Genomic DNA, 19,924 nt, shown 5'->3' on the forward strand with positions numbered 1-19,924 from the left:
TACCCTAGCTACAATCAGATAAATCAGGTGGCAGTACAAAAAAATAGTTACAAACCACAACCACCACAACCAAAAGATGGTGCAGACCAACATTTAGCCTATAATTTCTTTTAATGCCCTGATGAGTTTTCTCCTGGGTTCCTCCCAGCTGGGGTCCTCCAGGAGATTAATCTTTATTCCTGGAGCTTCTTAAAAATCCTAGAGAGTTGGCAACCCTGGACCCTGGACAGTGCTGGCCGCTTCTGTCCAGTGCCAGGGTTAAAGAGGTTAAGAAAATCAACTCCACCATATTTAAGTATACCCAGCCTGGTAGAACCTTTGGGAGAAATTTTAATTCCCAAAACAGGTGAGTTTGGTACCAGTGAGAATTTAATAAAACAAAAATAGGAGCACAATCTGACAAGAACAAGTGGAAAGAGGACCTGGAAGCAGTAACCACCACCTAGAAGAGCAGGGGGAAAGAGGACCCAGAGGCAGTAACTGTAGCATAGAAGAGCAGGAGGCAGTCAGCAACACCATGAAGGGCTATCCAATCCAGGGCAGTCTGTGGCTCCAGATTAGAGCGGCTGCGTTCTGAGAGGAATTAAAGTGTGACATCACAGGAAAACTGATAGGTGATTGGTTTGTGGATATTTCGCTTGTTTACCTTCAAAACTTGTGCAACTTATTAGCTAATTGTAAGATTTTATGAATTATAGTAAGGTTTAATTGCAGTAGTAAAGGTTATGGGAACAGCAGTGTTTATTATTATGTGTTAATTAATTTATTTTTAATTAATTTATAATTAAAGATGGCAGGACAGGTGATATGTTGCCACTGCAGAATGTGGGAGTTCCTGGATGCTGGGTGATCCAGAGCAATCACATCTGCAGTAAGTGTCAGCAGCTTGAAGAGCTTTAACTCAGAGTCATTGAGCTGTAGGCCGAGCTGCAGGCACTGTGATGAATCAGGGAGGGGAAAAGTTACCTGGACACTTTGTACCAGGAGGAAATCACACCACTTAGGATAGGGTCTTCTGATTTAGTCAATGGCCAGGGACAGGAGGATGTGACTGTGAGTGAAGCAGGCATGGGGACCCAGAAGGTAGAAGTGGAGGAGCCTCAGCCTTTGCAATGGTTCAACAGGGTTGAGGTTCTTGCAGTCTGCATGGATGAAAATGATGGCTGCAGGATGGATGAGAAAACTGACTATGGCACAATGGTACAGGAAGCCATTCAAGCGGGGGGAGTTAATAGGAATGTAGTGGTAGTTGGGAACAGTATAGCCAGGGGGATAGACACAGTTCTCTGCAGCCAAGAGCCGACTCCAGATGGCTGTGTTGCTGCCCAATGCCAGGGTTTGAGACATCTGCTCTGAGCTGGAGAGGAACTTACAGTGGACGATCCAGTGGTCGTGGTCCATGTTGTTATTAATGACATAGGTAACACTTGGAAAAAGGTTCTGCTGAAGGAATATAAGCAGCTAGGGGCTAAGTTAAAAAGAAATGCCTCAAAGGTAATCATCTCTGAATTGCTGCATTAGCCACAAGCAAATTGGCATAGGATAAATCAGATTAGAGAGTTAAATGAGTGGTTCAATGATTGGTGTGGGAGAAATGGGTTTTGATTCATGGGCACTGGCACCAGTGCTGGGGAATATGGGAGCTGTACCATTGGGATGGTCTTCACCTAAACTGTGCTGGGATGAGTGTTCTGGCAGGTTGCATAACTGGGGTGGTAGAAAGGGCTTTAAACTAAACTGTGGGAGGTGGGGGGGATCAAGTTTGGGCAGAAGTGATAAATTAAATAGAGAAAACAAGGCAAAAGAGCAAGGTAGAAATAAGAGAAATGATGATCAGAGCATGGCAGGAAGGGACAGAGTGTTGAAACCTAAGAGTCCACTGCAGATAAGGCTAGAGGTTACAAAAATAATAAAAAGACAGAACTAAAGGCTTTGCACCTGAATGCATGTGGCATTCATAACAAAACAGATTAATTGACAGCACAAATAGCAATTAATATGTATGATCTGATAGCCTTCTGAGAGGCATGGCTGGAGGGTGACAAAGACTGGGACCTGAATATTTAAGGGTACATGACATTTAGGAAGGAAAGGAAGCTAGAAAAAGGCGGAGGGGTAGCTGTGTTAATTAACGATGACAATGGTATAATAGAGAGAGATTAGTTCTGGAGATCAAGATGTAGAATCAGTTTGGGTGGAGATGAGAAATAGTAAAGGTAAGAAGTCCCTTGTGGAAGTGGTTTATAGGCCCCCTAACAGTAAACCACATTGTAGGACGGGGTATACAGGAAGAAATAATGGCGGCTTGTGAGAAAGGTACGATGATAACCATGGATGATTTTAATCTGCGTAAATTGGACAAATCAGATCTGCAAAGGTAGCCATAGGATATTTTTGGAACAGTTTCTTAGTGCAGCACATTTTAGCACCAACCAGAGAGCAGGTTATACTAGATCTGGTAATGTACAATGAGACAGGATGAGTTAATGATCTCATAGTGTAGGCATCCCTAGGTAGCACTGATCATAATATGATTGAATTTCACAATCATTTTGAGGGAGAGAGGAGTGGATCTATGGCTAGTGTTTTAAACTTAAATAAGAGAAATTATGAGGGCATGAAGACAGAGCTGGCTAAAATGAACTGGGAAATTAGGTTAAGGGATAGGTCAGTAGAGTTGCAGTGGCAGACATTTAAGGAGATATTTCAGAATACTCATAAAAGATGCATTCCAGTGAGAAAGAAAGACGATAAGAGAAGGATACACCAACTGTGGCTAACTAAGGAAGTTAAAGATGGTATCAATTTGAAAGAAAAAGCGTATAATCCCGCAAAGATGAGTGGTAGGTCAGAAGATTAGACAGAATATAAAGAACAGCAAAGAGTGACTAAAATATTAATATGGAAGGAGAAATTAGAGTATAAAAGAAATCTATCTAGAAATATAAAAACAGACAGTAAGAATTTCTACAGGTGTTTAAAAAGGCAAAGAGTAAGTAATTTTAGTGTTGGTCCTCTAGAGAGTGAATCTGGACAATTATAAATGGAAAATAAAGAAATGACGAATGATTTGAGCACATATTGTGTGCCTGTCTTCACTATAGAGGATATAAATAACATCCCAGAAATAATTGTGAATCAGGAGGTGAAAGGAAGGAAGGAACTTAAAGCAATAACAATCACTAGGGAAAAGTACTAAGAAAATTATTAGAACTAAAAGCTGACAAGTCCCCAGGTCCTGATGGACGTCACCCTCGGGTCTTAAAAGAAGAGGCTGCTGAGATAATAGATGCATTGATTTTAATTTTCCAAAATAACCTAGATTCTGAAAAGGCCCCATCAGATTGAAAAATAGCGAATGTGACTCCTTTATTCAACAAAAGAGGGAAACAGAAAGCAGAAAACTACAGGCCAGCTAACATAACATCTGTCTTTGGGGAATTGTTGGAATCTATTATTAAAGAGGTTATAGTGGGGCACTTAGAAAATCTCAGTGCAATCAGGTAGAGTCAACATGGTTTTGTGAAAGTGAAATCATGTTTGTCTAATTTATTGACATTCTTTGAGGAAGTAACAAGCAACGTGGATAAAGGGGAACCTGTGGATGTGCTGTACTTAGATTTCCAGAAGGCATTTGACAAGGTGCCACATCAAAGGTTATTCTGGAAGATAAGAGCTCATTCTGTAGGGCGTAACATATTAGCATGGGTAGAGGATTGGTTAGCTAACAGGAAACAGAGGGCAGGCATAAATGGGTCATTTTCAGGTTGGCAAAATGTGACAAATGGAGTGCTACAGAGATCAGTGCTGGGGCCTCAACTATTTACAATTGATGCCAATGACTTGGATGAAGGTACTGAATGCATGGTTGCTAAATTTGCCGATGGCACCAAGATAGGTAGGAATGTAAGTTGTGAAGAGGACATAAGGTGTCTGCAAAGTTATATAGATGGGTTAAGTGAGTGGGCAAAAAATTGGAAGATGGAGTATAATGTGGGAAAATGTGAACTTATTCACTTTGGCAGGAAGAATAGAAAAACAGCATATAATTTAAATGGAGAGAAATTGCAGAACAGAGGTACAGAAGGATCTGGGTGTCCTGGTACGTGAATCAGGAAAAGTTAGTATAAAGGTACAACAAGTGATTAGAAAGGCAAATGGAATGTTGTTGTTTATTGTAAGGTGAATGGAATATAAAAGTAGGGATGTTTTGCTACAGTTGTACAGGACATTGGTGAGACCAAATCTAGAGTGCTGTGTACAGTTTTGGTCTCCTGATTTAAGAAAGGATATAAATGTTTTAGAAGCAGTTCAGGGAAGGTTCACTCGACTGGTACCTGAATGGGGAGGGGACGTGTTACCTTACGAGGAAAGGTTGAATAGCCTGTATCCGTCGGAGTTTAAAAGATTGAGAGGTGATCATATAGGATCCTGAGGGGACTTGACGGGGTGAATGCTGAAAGAATGTTTCCCCATGTGGGAGAGATTAGAACTGGGAGACACAGTTTAAAAATAAGGGGTTTCCCAATTAAGGTGGAGGTGAGGAGAAATTTTTTTATCTCAGAAGGTCATGAATCTTTGGAAATCTCTTTCCCAGAGAGTGGTGCAGGCAGGGTCATTGAATATTTTTAAGGCAGAGGTAGATAGATTATTGATTAATAAGGGAGCCAAAGGTTATCGGGGTAGGCAGAACATAGATTTGAGGCCACAATCAGATCAGCCATAATCTTAGTGAATGGCGGAGCAGGCTTGAGGGGCCAAAAGGCCTACTCCTGTACCTGATTCGTATGCTTGTATGTTTAAATCCACCCAGTTCCAGTTTTATTGGTTAAATGGGGTGAGGGACTAGTGACCAATAGGCTTGAAGAAGGCAGGTTGGTCATTTGATTATTTTAATGGGGTTGCTGTACCTATATTTTAACAGTGATTCCATTTTTATCCACAGTCAGCTAGGTTTCCCAGGCTTTGGGGAACCCAGCAGATGAATGAAGATATGAAGGGCTGAATCCTTATAGTAAACGCTTTTACAGCGTTGTTCGTGGATTGGGAGGAGGAGGAGTGTTTTCACTAAACTGTTATAGGAGGTCATTGAATTCAGCAAGCTTATGGGTTGTTCAAAACTGATCATAAATCAAGGCCTCATCAGGTTACAGGTGGGACTTTGATACACAAACAGATGGACATTGCTAAATTGCTGGGCCTGGCCAAACAATGGCAATTAATTGTGTTATTGGATCAGGCGATGATTGATTGTGTTACTCTGGTCTTGAGAAGCCCCTGCCCACATGTAGACATTTGAAAAACAAGAAATTGCTGAGATGGCAAAAAAGTAAAGTCAAAATCAGTGATGTGATAATGCGACAATGACCCTATATAAGCTGGCCTCCTCACACCAAAGAGGGGAAAAGAGAAGAAGACATCAGGTTTGCAGACAAACAGGAAGTGACAGCAGGCTGGTCATCTATTGTCACGAACCTACTCCAACGCCGGAAGACCAATCGAATGGAAGGTAGCAATATATATATATTGGGGAACTTATTTAATTGAAGAATATGCACTGTTTTAAGGAACAATAAATTAGATAACAATTGAACCAATATAATCTGTGCACTCTACATTTGTTCCCTATCTCAGTAGTAACTCTAGTGTCCAAGAACACTTGAGGCATGTTGGCCTTCATTGCCCAGTAAACACGCCGCCTGGCTCCTCTCCCCGGGATCAAATTATTCTCCCCTGACCACCATCTGACCACCTCCCTGGAATCAGACCCTAACCCATGATTGCAAATCTTCCTCTGCAATCAGACGCCAACCTCTTGATTACCATTCCCTTATGATCTCCCTCACCGCTGCCTTCCCAACACCCCCGCCCAATTGGACCTGCCTGCTCTCAGCCCACTTGGCTGCGGTCTAGTGCTGCAGGATTTCCTGCCTGACAAGCAGCCGGTCTGTCAAGGGAAACATACAGGGGAAAAAAAAATAAAGGCATCCTGCAGTTATGTCGTTAAAAACTGCAGGATGTTTTGGGAACCTGTTCTTCCAGGTTTACAGAACTCAAAGCAGCCCATCAATTCCTCCCTGTCTCAAAGCTTATATCCTTCCCTATGAGGCAGAACTGCCATGCGTTATATGGTGCATTTGATTGTTCTGTTATCAGTGTGCTTTAAAATTGACATTGTCATTACAATGGTCGGAAATTCTTCTGGTTAACAGAAGCCCAATCAGCAACTTTGACATCCAACAGACACATGTAGCCTTGGCCACTGAGAGGTACTGGCAGCAAAAATTAAACAAATCCCAGACATTTTTGAACATAAAGCCACATTTAAGAATACAAAACAGAGTTCAACTTGTTATTCTCACTCAGATCTTTTTCTACCAGAAGTCTATTGATTTAATTGGAACTATTTTTCAAAATTTATTAAAAACGTAAAGCCAGAAAGCTCCTCTAAAGCACAGAGTTAATCTTAACTGCCCACCCTTATGCATTGTTAATTTGTGACATTTTACATTAAATACCTACCTTTAAGTCTGTCCTAAAGTAATTTATTGCAAGTTTTAGAATTCATGAGGTAGTAGAATAGAGGATTGCTATTCCCTATTTTGCTTATCTATATCATTTATTTATTTATCATCATCTACTGGACATTGATTTACCAGTAATAATTTCCAAGTATTTAATGAAAATCCTGCAGCTACTAATAATTTCCTTCCATGAATATTATCAGAAGGTGATGGCATGTATTGTTGCTATAACAAAGCAAGAAACACTATCATACAAAACTGACACTGGGCGGAATTTTCCATGTCCATGGGCACCAGGCGTCATGGCGGGTGTGAGCGGACAATATGGTGGCAAGGCCAAAAATTGGCTTCATGATATCATGAAACATGGGCAGGATTTTTAGCTCAGCGTGTGGGCACGCGCCCAACCCACTCGAGCATAAAATAGCACGTGACGATGTTGGGCGATCGTCCTGACGTCAGCCTGTGCTCACGCAATATTTCGGGTGGTGGGGGTGCGTGAAAGCCGAAAGTGCGCCGCCGACAATTAAGAGGGCAATTAGGCCCATTAAAGTTCCAATTGTCCCTGCCTTTTCGTGGCATCTGCGAGGGGGACTTTGCATTTTTGATGAAACCTCATCCAAGGGCAGGATGAGGTTGCTGTTATTAATTTAAAAAGATGTTTCAACAGTATTTTCATCATCTATACGTTCAGGTGACTGATTCTGATGCGAGGACATTTTTTCTGGGTTTTAAAATCTTTATTGATTGTTTTTAAATTCTTCAGCTCCCTGAGGCAGCTCTCTATTGTCAGGGAACTTTCATTCAGCACTCCCCCGCGCCCAGACTTACATCAGTGCCTGTCCCCCTTCTGCCCCCACCAAGGCAGCGCTGAGCATTTCAGTGCATGCTTCACACTGGCTGGTTAATTTTCCAGCTAGCATGAAATCATGGTCAGGGGCTGATCGTGGTTGGTGGTCCATTCCCTGTCCTCTCCCAGGCCCACCATTGAGCCCGCACGCCGACCTGAAAATCCTGTCTCATGTTTTCAATCATCCTCTCCATACTTCAATGGCGGGCCGCTTATCCTGTTGCTGCACATCGGGAACTTCTGCATATCATTATAAGCTCAGCTCACCGGAATCATCCCCCCATGCTGGATCATCCGAGCACATCGGCGTGAACTGAACATAAGCGACATGCACCTGGTGAGCTGCACTTTGATCGGGACTTTGAAGCCTGTTTGCCTACCTTGCTTCAGGCAACACTCGCGGTTATCAGCGCCAGGCTACGCAGGCAGCACCACATCACTTTTAGGGGTGCTCATGGGCAGGTCTCTACTTACGAGACCAGCCATAAGGTCGGGGTGGCCTTTCAACGGCTGCAGGGCTAGGGCTTGCTTGGGGAAGGGGGAGAAGTGGCTTCAAGCAAGGGAAAAGGCTGCAGGACGAGAGCATTACCGGGGAAAGGGGGTATCCCAGGGTATGTGTGGGGACACATGTTGATCTGTTCTAGTGGCCTCAAGAGGGTGAGGGCTGAGGAGGCAGTCTCCAGAGGAGATGAAGCCAGATGGAGATGTGAGGGTATTTGTGTGAGAGAGTGAGTAGTGATGTCCCTTGAGCTGGCAGTGAGTGAGATGCCAGTGAATGTGTGATGGGCTTGAGTGTGTGAGTTTAGAATGATGAGATGGTTGCCTTATCCTGGCGGCATGGATGTGATCATTCATCTTCTTTCCACACTGGATCGCCAACCTCCTCTGAGCAGTTGGCACTGAACACCGCTGTCATTGCCTCCCAAGCCAGAGTGGTGACACTGATGGGCCTCCTACGGCCAGAGCGAGGGCAGAGGACATTGCGGCAGGCTCCAACGGCATCCAGAAGACGTCCCAGGGACGCGTCACTGAATCTGGGGGCTGCAGTCTTTTTGCCTTTCAGGGCCATGTCTTCTGTGCAGCAGTCATGGGCTGGGAGCACTGAGAGGTGTGTGTGTGGTGGCATTTTAAATATGGCACCCAGCTTGAGGAAGCAGCAAGGTGATGGCGTGGCTGGTGAATTGGAGGCCTCCTGCCAGCGAAATGGCATGTTTCCCAGAAATGCATGGTTAATGAGGCGGGATTGGGACAATGTGGCGTGAAAAGCCGCCATTGCGGCCGGCGGGTAAAAAGTCCTTTTCCTGCCCACTACCGCACTCAGTGCAAATATAAGATGATTCCGCCCACAATTTTATGATAAATAATGATGGTTACCATGAAGTAATTTCAAGGCTAGAGCCTAATTTTGTGATTCAGATGACATTATAAAGTGATTAAACATTGCTTTGATGGCTTATGACATAATTTAAAGTCCTCAAGATCTCATTGCGTTATAATTAGTGCCTGGCTTCTGCTATTCTCAATATAGCAAAGGGCTGAAGAAAGATTAGGGAGCTTCCCAATGTTCATCAGTATTTAAATAGCACAGGAATAGAAAAAATAGGCATTTTTTAACATTATATATCACTTGCTTCTCCTCCATGACAATCTAAAATAAATGTTTTGAGAAAGGAACGGAAAATTTTAAACGAATAATCTCTTCATCAAATGTAAAGGCAGTGAGCTCAATTCCCTCAGTGCTAGAAGGCAATAACAAGAAGAGTAATAGGATATAATCTGTTCAAGCCAAGTGCCTTCTTTTCCTCTGTTTCACATCCAAACATGCTTACATTGGCACACAGCAATAGAGCAGTGAAGTAATTCGGACACTTGCCAATTGGACCTCAGAGTAACGGTGTTCTGTGTTTAAAGTAAGTTACAGATGTTGACATTAAACTGTGTTTGGAAGCTCCTTCGCCATACTAAATGTTATTCTGTACAATTAAGACTTTTTTTCTTAAGAGTATAAGCTTCCAAACATTTCCCCTCCTCAGAATGGGCGATACTTTGTCCATCAATATTTTTAGTTTACCATGCAGTCACTTCCTCTAAAGCTGTGTTGTCACGTGGAATTTGCCGTCTCTTTAAAGGCATATTTGAAATGCGTGAAACTTCAAGTTGCAGCAATGCATAAAATCTTTGATGATTCCGATAGAAGGAAACGTTGAAGGAATTTGGAACGGGTTTTTCATTAGTTCTTGACTGAACACTTCTATTCCATAAAAATAGCAGAAAGAAAAAGAGGAGCTAAGGGGAGGAAAAGGAGGAAAGCTCGTCATTTTGTTTAATGATGTTATTAATTAAGGATGGAATCATCCCAGATTTGTACTAGGTGTGGTAGCAGGTGTGAGAAAAGACATTTTACTTGCTGGCTGCAGCGGCAGATTATTGCGCCGTATCATCCCCTTCCCAGTGGTCCAGCCTCATTAATAATGCACTATAGGAAAGACGCCAGGTCGCTGGTGGGCGGGCTCTGATTGGCCTGCCACATTGTTACCTTGCCGCTCCCTCACGCCGGGTGCCATGTTTAAACTGTAGCTGCGCGCACAGTTCTCAATGCTTGCAGCCCAGGACTGCGCTGGTGAAGTCATGGACACGAAAGCCAAGACGAGTGCAGACCCCGATTCAGTGATGCGTCCCTGGGATGCTTTCTGGATGCCGTGGATGCCGCTGCAGTGTCCTCTAACCCCATCGGGCCGCAGGAGGCCCATCAGTCTCACTACTCCAGGCTTGGGAGGCAGTGGCAGAGTAACGGTGTTCTGTGTTTAAAGTAAGTTACAGATGTTGACATTAAACTGTGTTTGCAAGCTCCTTCGCCATACTAAATGTTATTCTGTACAATTAAGACTTCTTTTCTTAAAAGTATAAGCTTCCAAACATTTCCCCTCCTTAGAACAGGCGATACTTTGTCCATCGATATTTTTAATTTACCATGCAGTCACTTCCTCTAAAGCTGTGTTGTCATGTGGAATTTGTCGGTGGCAGAGGTGGTCAGTGCCAATTCTGCACACAAGAGGTTGGCCATCCAGTGCAGAAAATGGATGAATGATCCCATCCGTGCAGCAAGGGTAAGGCAATCATCTCATCAAACTCAACTCACCCACTCACAAACCTATCACACATTCATTGGTGTCTCACTGCCAGCTCAAGGGATATCACCACTCACTCTCTCACATACACCCTCACATCTCTGTCTGGCCTTAGCTCCTCTGGGGGCTGCCTCCTCATCCTGTCCATAGCTCCACTCAGCATACACACATGCCTGGCATCCTTCTCATTTGGCCTGGCCTGTGCCCTCCTTATACTCTCTCCATCTGTCTTTATGCAAGACAAGATCACACGCAATCAACGGGAGAGGTCCCAGACTTGGGAAGGGGGCGGGGGGTTGTGGAGTGCTGCACAGTAAGCTCCTCACTCCATTCAAGAGTCGCACGTTGGAGCTGGCCGGAGAGGACGTGGACCATTCCTGTGGTGATGGTGAGGTCGGCGGCGAACACCCACATGAGGATCCCGCACCACATCATCCCTCTCTCAACACTACTCTGAGTCCACTGTTCTATGTTCAATGCAGCTGCCAAGCAATAATAATCGTCATTTTCTGTCCTAGGCACATCTGACACGTCGCCCTCAGGCAAACTTGACCCCAAACCCAGCACTGACAGCACATCAGATGAGGATCCCGATGGCAGCAGCATTGAAGACCCGTCACGGTGCTCACCCACACCTTCCACCAGCGCAGAGACACACACCTCGGCGGGACCAAAATCTAGAGCAGGCTTGGGTTCACAATCTGGTGGTCACTGCACGGACAAATGTCCGCAGCAGGAGGAGGCTGGTTTAGCTGAGCTTCCCGACACTCGGATGAGTGCTGGGGAAGAGGCATCTGCGAGGCCTGAGTTAGATGACGAGCCCTCTGGGTTTGGCCTTCCAACTCATTGTGGAGAGTCAGTAGAAGGTGTGGGAACATCACGCAGAGCTGCTGGAAGCCCTCAACAGAGCGGCATGCAAGTCAGAGGAGTGCATCTGCCTGCTCTCTGATGAAGTGGTGCCCACATGTGCGCTTATGGAGAACACAGAGATGCGTGCAGACTTGCACTCCATTGTGGTAGCCATGGGTGAGTTCCTTCAGTTGCAACTCAAGAGGGAAATGGGGCACCTCAATGTCCCCCCAGGCGCTCCCTCCCCTCAAGGATTGGGGCAGGGGCCCTTGTGCACCCGAAGGGAGGAAGAGCAACAGCTGGACACCTCCTGATCAGTCATTCAGGAACCTCAGAGATTGTCCACTCCCTCCAAGTCCCCTTTGCCTGTGAGCCCCTCACCCTCATCCTCTGTCACCACAGAGGGAGCAGCTGGCCCACAGGAGGAGCGGGGTCCCTCAAGGTCTCAGCTCTCCAGAGAACCCATGTCAAAGTCATCAGAGGCAACAGGGCCAACCATTGCACAGGCTGTCTCCACCCTTGTTGCAGATGTCAGGGCAGCACCTAGAAGAAGTGGTAGCCTCCCTCACCCCCCATCAGTCAGCCATCACTGTTGACCCCCCCTAGCATCACCTTCCGCCTCCCCACCGTCACTTACCAGAAATTCCAGAATATTCAGGTGAGTGTGCACTTTCCCTACCTCCTGGAGAACCCTACCCTAGTCCACATTGCTCCCCGGACCTTCTCTTTCCCACACCCAGGGTCCGTGCCTGCCTCCATGTCCCCACCAACCCTTGTCGCCCCTTCTACCATTACCAACGCACCCTCAGCCTTCCACCCTACCAGCTCCTTCTGTCCCCTCTCACACTCACCACTCCTTCCTTCCATGGCTACCCTCAGTTTACTCCCCAGGAGGCAGTCATTGACTCCAGAGACTCCTCCCTTGCATGTTCACCTGGACATCCTCCCCCTTACTTCCTCCTTCACCCTTACTCTCTCCTCTACCCTTACTCCCTCCTCGCCCAGCTCACTTTCCTCTCTCCAAACTCCCTCCTGCACCCCCCAGACACCTTCCCCTCTCCGAACTCCGTCCTTCCCCCAGACACCTTCCTCCATCTGAACTCCCTCCCTTAATCCTTCCTCACCCCTTACAGCTAACTCCCCACTTGCAGAATTCTCCCCTGTAACACTCTCCTCCCCCCGTAACACCCACCTCCCCCCGTTCCTCCTCCCCGCCCCCCGGACACCTTCGACCCTTCCAACATCACCCCCCACCAACAACTTTGTCCCACCCCTCCCAACCTCACCCCTCGACACCTTTGTCCCCCCGGGTGCACCTTCCTCCCCCACTCAAACCTAGACCTTCCTCTCCCACCCCTTCACTGATCATCTGTAGCAGCCCATGGCCAAGACCGGGGTGTGCTGAAGCAGGCCTGAAGCGTCAATGGAGACCTCCCACCTTCCATGAGCTGTTTCGCAGTGGAGCCATGTCCATGTGAATCCACCCAGCGTCCGGTAGCTGTAGGGCTCCAGAATCTTCTGCTCCTCAGATGTTCACGATTTGAGCAAGGCCCTAAGAGTAAGCCCCGACTGCTGCATGTCACACTTGTCCAGACGTTCTGGGCTGGCTTATTTTCTCACCGGTGTAATGGTAAATTGAGTGTTGGGGAGGGGATTCCGGCCGGGTCTGACTTTGCATCCCTATGCTATTTCACGCTGACATGTAACCGATTTCTGCCCCTCACACTGAAGCCTCCCTCCTTCCCTCCCCACCATGATGCCCGCTGCCAACAGGACTGGATGATTCCGCCCAAATTAACTGGGATGAAGCACCAAAGTCCATTGTGTACAAATCCACAACATTGAAACAAGAAGACGTAAGATAATTTAAAACAAGTAATTATATATCAACAGCCTTATGTTTTAAAGTTCTGGAGGAAAGGAAATTGGTGGAATGTAATGTTGCTAGGTCCAACTATCTTCAGCTGCTTCATCAATGACCCTCCCTCCATCATAAGGTCAGAAGTGGGGATGTTCGCTGCTGACTCCTCAGATACTGAAGCAGCCTGTGTCCAACTACAGCAAGGCCTGGACAACATTCAGGTTTGGTCTGGTAAGTAGCAAGTAACATTCACGCTTCGCAAGTGCCAGGCAATGACCATCTCCAACAAGAGAGAATTTAACCATCTCCCCTTGACATTCAATAGCATGACCATCACTGAATCCTCCATTAACAACATCCTGAAGATTACCATTGACCAGAAACTGAACTGGACTAGCCATATAAATACTATGGCTACAACAGCAGATCAGAAGCTGGGAATTCTGTGGTGAGTAACTCATCTCCTAACTCCTCAAAGCCTGTCCATCATCTACAAAGCACAAGTCAGGAATGTGATGGAATACTCCCCACTTGCCTGGATGAGTGCAACTCCAACACTCAAGAAGCTTGACATCTTCCAGGATAAAGCAGCCGGCTTGATCAGCATCCCATTCACCACCTTCAACATTCAGCCCCTCCACCACTGACACACAGTGACAGCGGTTGTACTATGTGCAAGATGCATTGCTCCAGCTCACCAAGGCTCCTTTGACAGCACCTTCCAAACCCTCAACCTCTACCACCTAGAAGGACAAGGGCAGCAGATGCAAGTTCTACTACCTGTAAGTTCCCCTCCAAGCAAAACACCATCCTGAGTTGAAACTATATCATTGTCTTTTCACTGTCGCTGGGTCAAAATCCTGGAACTCCCTTCCTAACAGCACTGTGGGTGTACCTACAGCACTTGGGCTGCAGCGGTTCAAGAAGGAAATGGGGATGGGCAACAAATGCTGGCCTAGCCAACGATGCCCACATCCCATGAAAGAATAAAAAAAGAAGAAAATCAAAATTGGAGTGGTAGGGAAAATATTAATTCCAAAGCAAGGAATGTAGCTGAAAGATGGTAACAAGAGACTGAAGGACTTGTGAAAACTGCCCGTCAAGAGGAGCTGGAATTTTTTTCAAATTTTTACACTTTCTAAGGTCAAAGTGTGCAATTAATCAATTTCACTCTTGGAAGTAGCTTTTAAAATGTAAATGCCCTGCTGCCTGCCATCACAACCCTGGGCGTCAGCTACATGCTGCCGTCGAGCATTGCTATGGCACGCCCTGTTGTTATGGTGATAATGTTTGTGCAATTTATTGCCCAGGATACTCTGATTGGAGTTGACCTCTCAGTGTCGGGAGGTCAACACGTCAGAATGGGCACATGTTTCTGAAAAGGGCACTGTTGGTATGTTCAGTTTTCAAATAGATCTAGTCCACTACACACCCCTTCCTAGGTCAGCTACATATTTGCTAGGACTCCACGAAGTCAAGTGAAGTTTCATAACTTGTTCCAACATTCTGTGTTCCAAAGGATCTGCACATTGCACCAAACAAGTTGCCACTTATTTTTTTGCTTGTGGTCTTTCAGCAGATGAAAGCAGACCTTAGTAAAAATAGGGGAAGGAGATGGATCTGAACTGGTGAGATTTTAAATGGAGAAGAGGAGCAGAGGAATCTTGATACGCAGGTACATGTATGAGATTACAGAGCGTTTTGTAGTGATAAATAGGGATAGATTTTTTCCCCTGGTTGATGAGAAGATAAAATAACTAGAAAGAATCTAAAGGGGAAGTTGAAACACAGAATAGCAAGAATGTGGAATTCACTGTCACAAAGAGCTATTGAAGTAGATCCCATAAATTCGTTCAAAAGGGAATTAGCTATTTGTTTGACAAAGATGAACATTAAAGAGTATAGAATAAAGGGATTGACTAGGGGCTGGATTTAATGGAGGTGACGGGGGTCTCACCCACTGGCTGGAAAGCTGGTGAGAGCCCACGTCGCCTCCTTTCGGGAAGACCTGCCAAATTAAATGCCACTCAGGCACTTAACTGGACAGCCGTGGGGCTTTCCCAAATCAAGGACCCCAGGGGCAGACATCCCAAATTCCCAAGTATTTTTCTGAGAATAAATATGATGGATGCCTGAAACACAGTCAATAAAGAATTTTTAAGTTTGGTCATTGTTGTACTGTAGAAAATGCAGCTGCCAGCTGGGCAAACAGCAAACAGCAATGTGATAATGGCCAGATAATTTGTTTTACTGATGTTGGTTGAGGGATAAATATTGGCCAGGACAGTAGGAAAAATGTTCCTCTTCTTTGAATAGTGCCATAGGACTTTTCATGCCCATCTCAAAGTGTAGTGGCTGACTATTTCATCTGAAAGACAGTACTTCTGACATGCAGCAATCCCTCAGTGCTGAACTGAAGAATGGAATCCTGTATTCCAGAAACCTGGAATCCACGGTGAGTTGGGTGGAGTGGGGCATTTAATCAGCTGAAAGGGTGGCGGGTGGCGACCACAATTCCTTCCCACCTCCACTCCAATTAAGTCCGTGATGGGAAGGCAATTATTGCCCACTTAAGGGCCTCGTTCCACTGCCGCTGGTATTAACCCAGAGGTGAGTGGGGGGCTTGCCATGTCGAGGAGCATGACAAGTAAACCCGTGCGGGGTTGCTTGTGGACTCCCAGGCTGGGCCCCTTGTTCAAATAGAGGAATCCGGCATAGGAAAGGGGCAGGGCCCCACTGAGAGCCAACCATCTGCCCTTGCTGCCGATCCCCTCCCACCCTCAACCCACACCTCTCCCAGCATCAGTCACCTGTGGCCTGTGCTTTGTTGTGTGGTCAGGGTCTAAATGGGGCTTTGGGGATTGGCTGTTCTCCCAAAGTATGCTGCTCGGGTCTGTTGTTTCTCAAAAGCATTACTATTTATTTACAGTAAGTATTTACACATTTGGACCTCTACATGAGGTCAAAGCTTCTTCTCCTTCCAGATCTCAGTCATGTGACCTGACATCATTATTACATCAGTATCATGTATGCTTCTGATGTTAACCCTTTACTCTACATCCCACCACCCCCCACCCCTCCCCTAGCTGTCTTTATCCCCATTGTAAGTTGTCAATGACTGTGAGGTGCTCACTATGTTAAAAGTATTGCTGTAGTATTGGATTAGTGAGGATAAAGTCTGGCCACCCTTCCAGACAATATTCTCGGATTTGGATATATTCTTCATCTCATTACTCGGCTTGTTTTATTTACTGATACCTTTTGGCAGTAGCTGGTAAGTGCTGAGTGATTAAGGGAGTAAATGCTTCAATCTCCTCAATGAAGTGTAAATCCTCATGTTTGGTTCCTTCTGATGGTATTCAAGACAGTGTGTCTGCTGTTGTTTGATATTTCCTTTGCACATATGTAGTAGAATAGTATCTCATCAATCATAATCCGAACTGCTGGATTCAGGGCAGCATCTTCGCAATTTCTTTTATGTTTAGAAGAGTGACTTGTGGCTTATGGTCTGTTTCTATTTTGAAATGCAATCCCATAACATAGGCTGAAAATTGTTGGAGCTCAGTTATGTTCCCAGGCTGCGGAAATTCTCTGATTACTTTTGTTTATTTGTAGGTCAACTGTGATTCCAGTGGCTTGTACGATATGACTGAGAAACTTGATCATAGGTTTGGTGCACACATTTTTCTGCTTTAAAATTTTCTTCCTCTTTTTACAGGTTTTCAGCATTTTTGAGTGACAAACAGTTTTGTTGCCACAGTTGTTGCTCTCTGCCTCCCCCACTGGACACTTTCCTCACTTGTATGCCTTGTTCTCACCACACTGAAGACATTTCAAAATGGTGATTGGTGTGCTTTTCCCTGTTTAGGTGGGCTTAGGCTTTCAGAATCACAGAATCAGAATCACAGAATGACAGTGCAGAAGAGGCCCTTCGGCCCATCGAGTCTGCACCGACACGTGAGAAACACCTGACTTACCTACCTAATCCCATTTACCAGCACTTGGCCCATAGCCTTGAATGTTATGATGTGCCAAGTGCTCATCCAGGTACTTTTTAAAGGATGTGAGGCAACCCGCCTCCACCACCCTCCCAGGCAGCGCATTCCAGACAGTCACCACCCTCTGGGTAAAAAAGTTTATCCTCACATCTCCCCTAAACCTCCTGCCCCTCACCTTGAACTTATGCCCCCTTGTGACTGACCCTTCAATTAAGGGGAACAGCTGCTCCCTATCCACCCTGTCCATGCCCCTCATAATCTTGTACACCTCGATCAGGTCGCCCTCAGTCTTCTCTGCTCCAACGAAAACAACCCAAGTCTATCCAGCCTCTCTTCATAACTTAAATGTTTCATCCCAGGCAACATCCTGGTGAATCTCCTCTGCACCCCCTCCAGTGCAATCACATCCTCCCTATGATGTGGCGACCAGAACTGCACACAGTGCTCCAGCTGTGGCCTCACCAAGGTTCTATACAACTCCAACACGACCTCCCTACTTTTGTAATCTATGCCTCGATTGATAAAGGCAAGTGTCCCATATGCCTTTTTCACCACCCCACTAACATGCCCCTCAGCCTTCAGAGATCTATAGACATATTTTGTCTCTTATGGCCTACAAACTGAATGGTCTCATTTGATCTTTTCCATGGGGCCTCTCCTTCCCTACGAGCAAATGCCTGATTCTGTTTCCTGACTTCCATTTGCTTCACAACCTGCTTTGCTTTTACTTTGGTTAAATCCTCTCTTGTCTGTTAGAGATCTGACAATGCGTTATCAAATGTTGAGAGGGACCAAGCCAGTGGGTGAAGCTGAAACTAAGACATGGAGGTTTTCTTTATTGAGAGTGTTAATTGACTTGTTCAGTCTCACAGCTCTCCTCTCAAACAAAGTAGTGCCCAGCTATCCCCTATTTATATGTGCTCAAAGACAATTAATACCCATCGCCTGTTTCTCTTAACATTAACAACGTAATTGTCATGACATTAACAAACCTTAACAATGCAATTGACAAGACATTAACATCTAGGACCCCGACTACGATCCTATCGTGAATCAGCTCATCCTTTTAGATTCCGTAATCTCAGTTCCCTGCTAGTTTATAGAGATCGTTGATGAATCCATACTTTAATCTGGTTTTTGCTTTCATTTATTAAATTTAGCCCTTTCTATTATTAAATTCTGAAAGACGCTGAAATAAGAGTAAAAGACCTTAAAAAAATATAGAGCTGGCAAGAAAAGAGCTCCTTGAAGGAAGGACAAAAGAAAAAAGAAATTAAGAATCACCAAGATGTCAGAACATTGCGGGAGCAACAGATACAAGCCGAGACATAGACCCAGAGAGCAAACAGCAGTGAGCACAGGCCCAAAGCAGCAAGCAGCAGCACAGAAGCAGCAACAATTCCAGGGCTCAGCAGAAGCATGGAATCCACACTACCACTTCCAGAACCATTTCACAGTGCAGAAAGTTCGAACCAGGCCCAGAACTGTGATAATTGGAGAAAAATTTTCACAAGGTGCAAAACTGCTTCAGGATTACACAAAAAGCTTGCAGGAGTTCTTCATAAGAAGTTGAAGTCTCATCAAGCCCCTTCCTTGCAATCATGTCATCAGCGATAGATCCTATCACATAAAATAGTGTACTGATTTTGATCTTTTTTATGTAATCCTGAAGCAGTTATGTGCCTTCTTTTTAAGGTTCACTGTGTCTTTTACTCACTGCCACCATGTTTTGTTGTGTGATCAGGGTCTAGATGGAGTGGTGGTGGGGTGGAAGGTGGCACTTGGGATTGTCTATTCTCCCAAAGTATGCTACTTGAGTCTGTAGTTTCTCAAAACCATTAATCTTTATTTACAGCAAATATTTACACATTTGGACCTCTACATGGGGTTGGAGCTTTTCCTCTTTCTAGAGCTGTCTTACTTCTCAGCCATGTGATTTGACGTTATTATTACATTAGCAACACGTAGGCTTCCGATGTTGATCCTTTACGCTACAGCCTGGGATCCAGCAATGATCCTAGGCCTTCGGTAGGTGTTGTACCAGCAGCAGCCACCACCACCCTAGTGGTGCTGCCATTCAATAGATTGACCAGCAGCTCATGGCAGGCGGGACTTACTGCCCTTGGAGTCCTCAATCCGGGGGAAGGCCTGTCAAGTGCCTGAGTGAAACAAGATGCGGCATGCCTTCCCTAAAGGAGAGGACATGGGGCTCTTGCTTGCTCTCCAGTCAGAGGCCGAGACCCCTGTCACCTCCACAAGATTCCTCCCAAAGCGTCTGACTTTGCTATGGGCTCAAGACCGGATTGGGACATCAGCCAACGATCTCTCTGACCCTGAGGTGAAAGTGCTATCATTGAGCCAAGGCTGACACGTGAATGATAGGGTTCCCATTATGTTGTGTACTATTAGTACAAAGTGTGTTAATATTCACTTGAAATTCCTTTATTCACTATTGAACGTGAAAAAAACATTTAAAAATGTTCATTTGAGCACAATTACACTGTCATAATTATTTAAAATTTCCCCTCTTTGTAGTTCCCTTTGCACTTGATGGATTTTATTTTAATTTCAATCAATAATTACATTTGAACACTAGTGCAGATTAAAATAGAGAGTTTGCAGCTGCTTAACACCTGATGATCTTGACAACATCGGCGTTTATTTTTATTCACAAGATTTGGTCATCACTGGTAAGTCCAGAATTTAGTGCACGA

The sequence above is a fragment of the Cetorhinus maximus genome, chromosome 16 (genome assembly GCF_964194155.1).
Source record: "Cetorhinus maximus chromosome 16, sCetMax3.hap1.1, whole genome shotgun sequence".
NCBI lineage: Eukaryota > Metazoa > Chordata > Chondrichthyes > Lamniformes > Cetorhinidae > Cetorhinus > Cetorhinus maximus.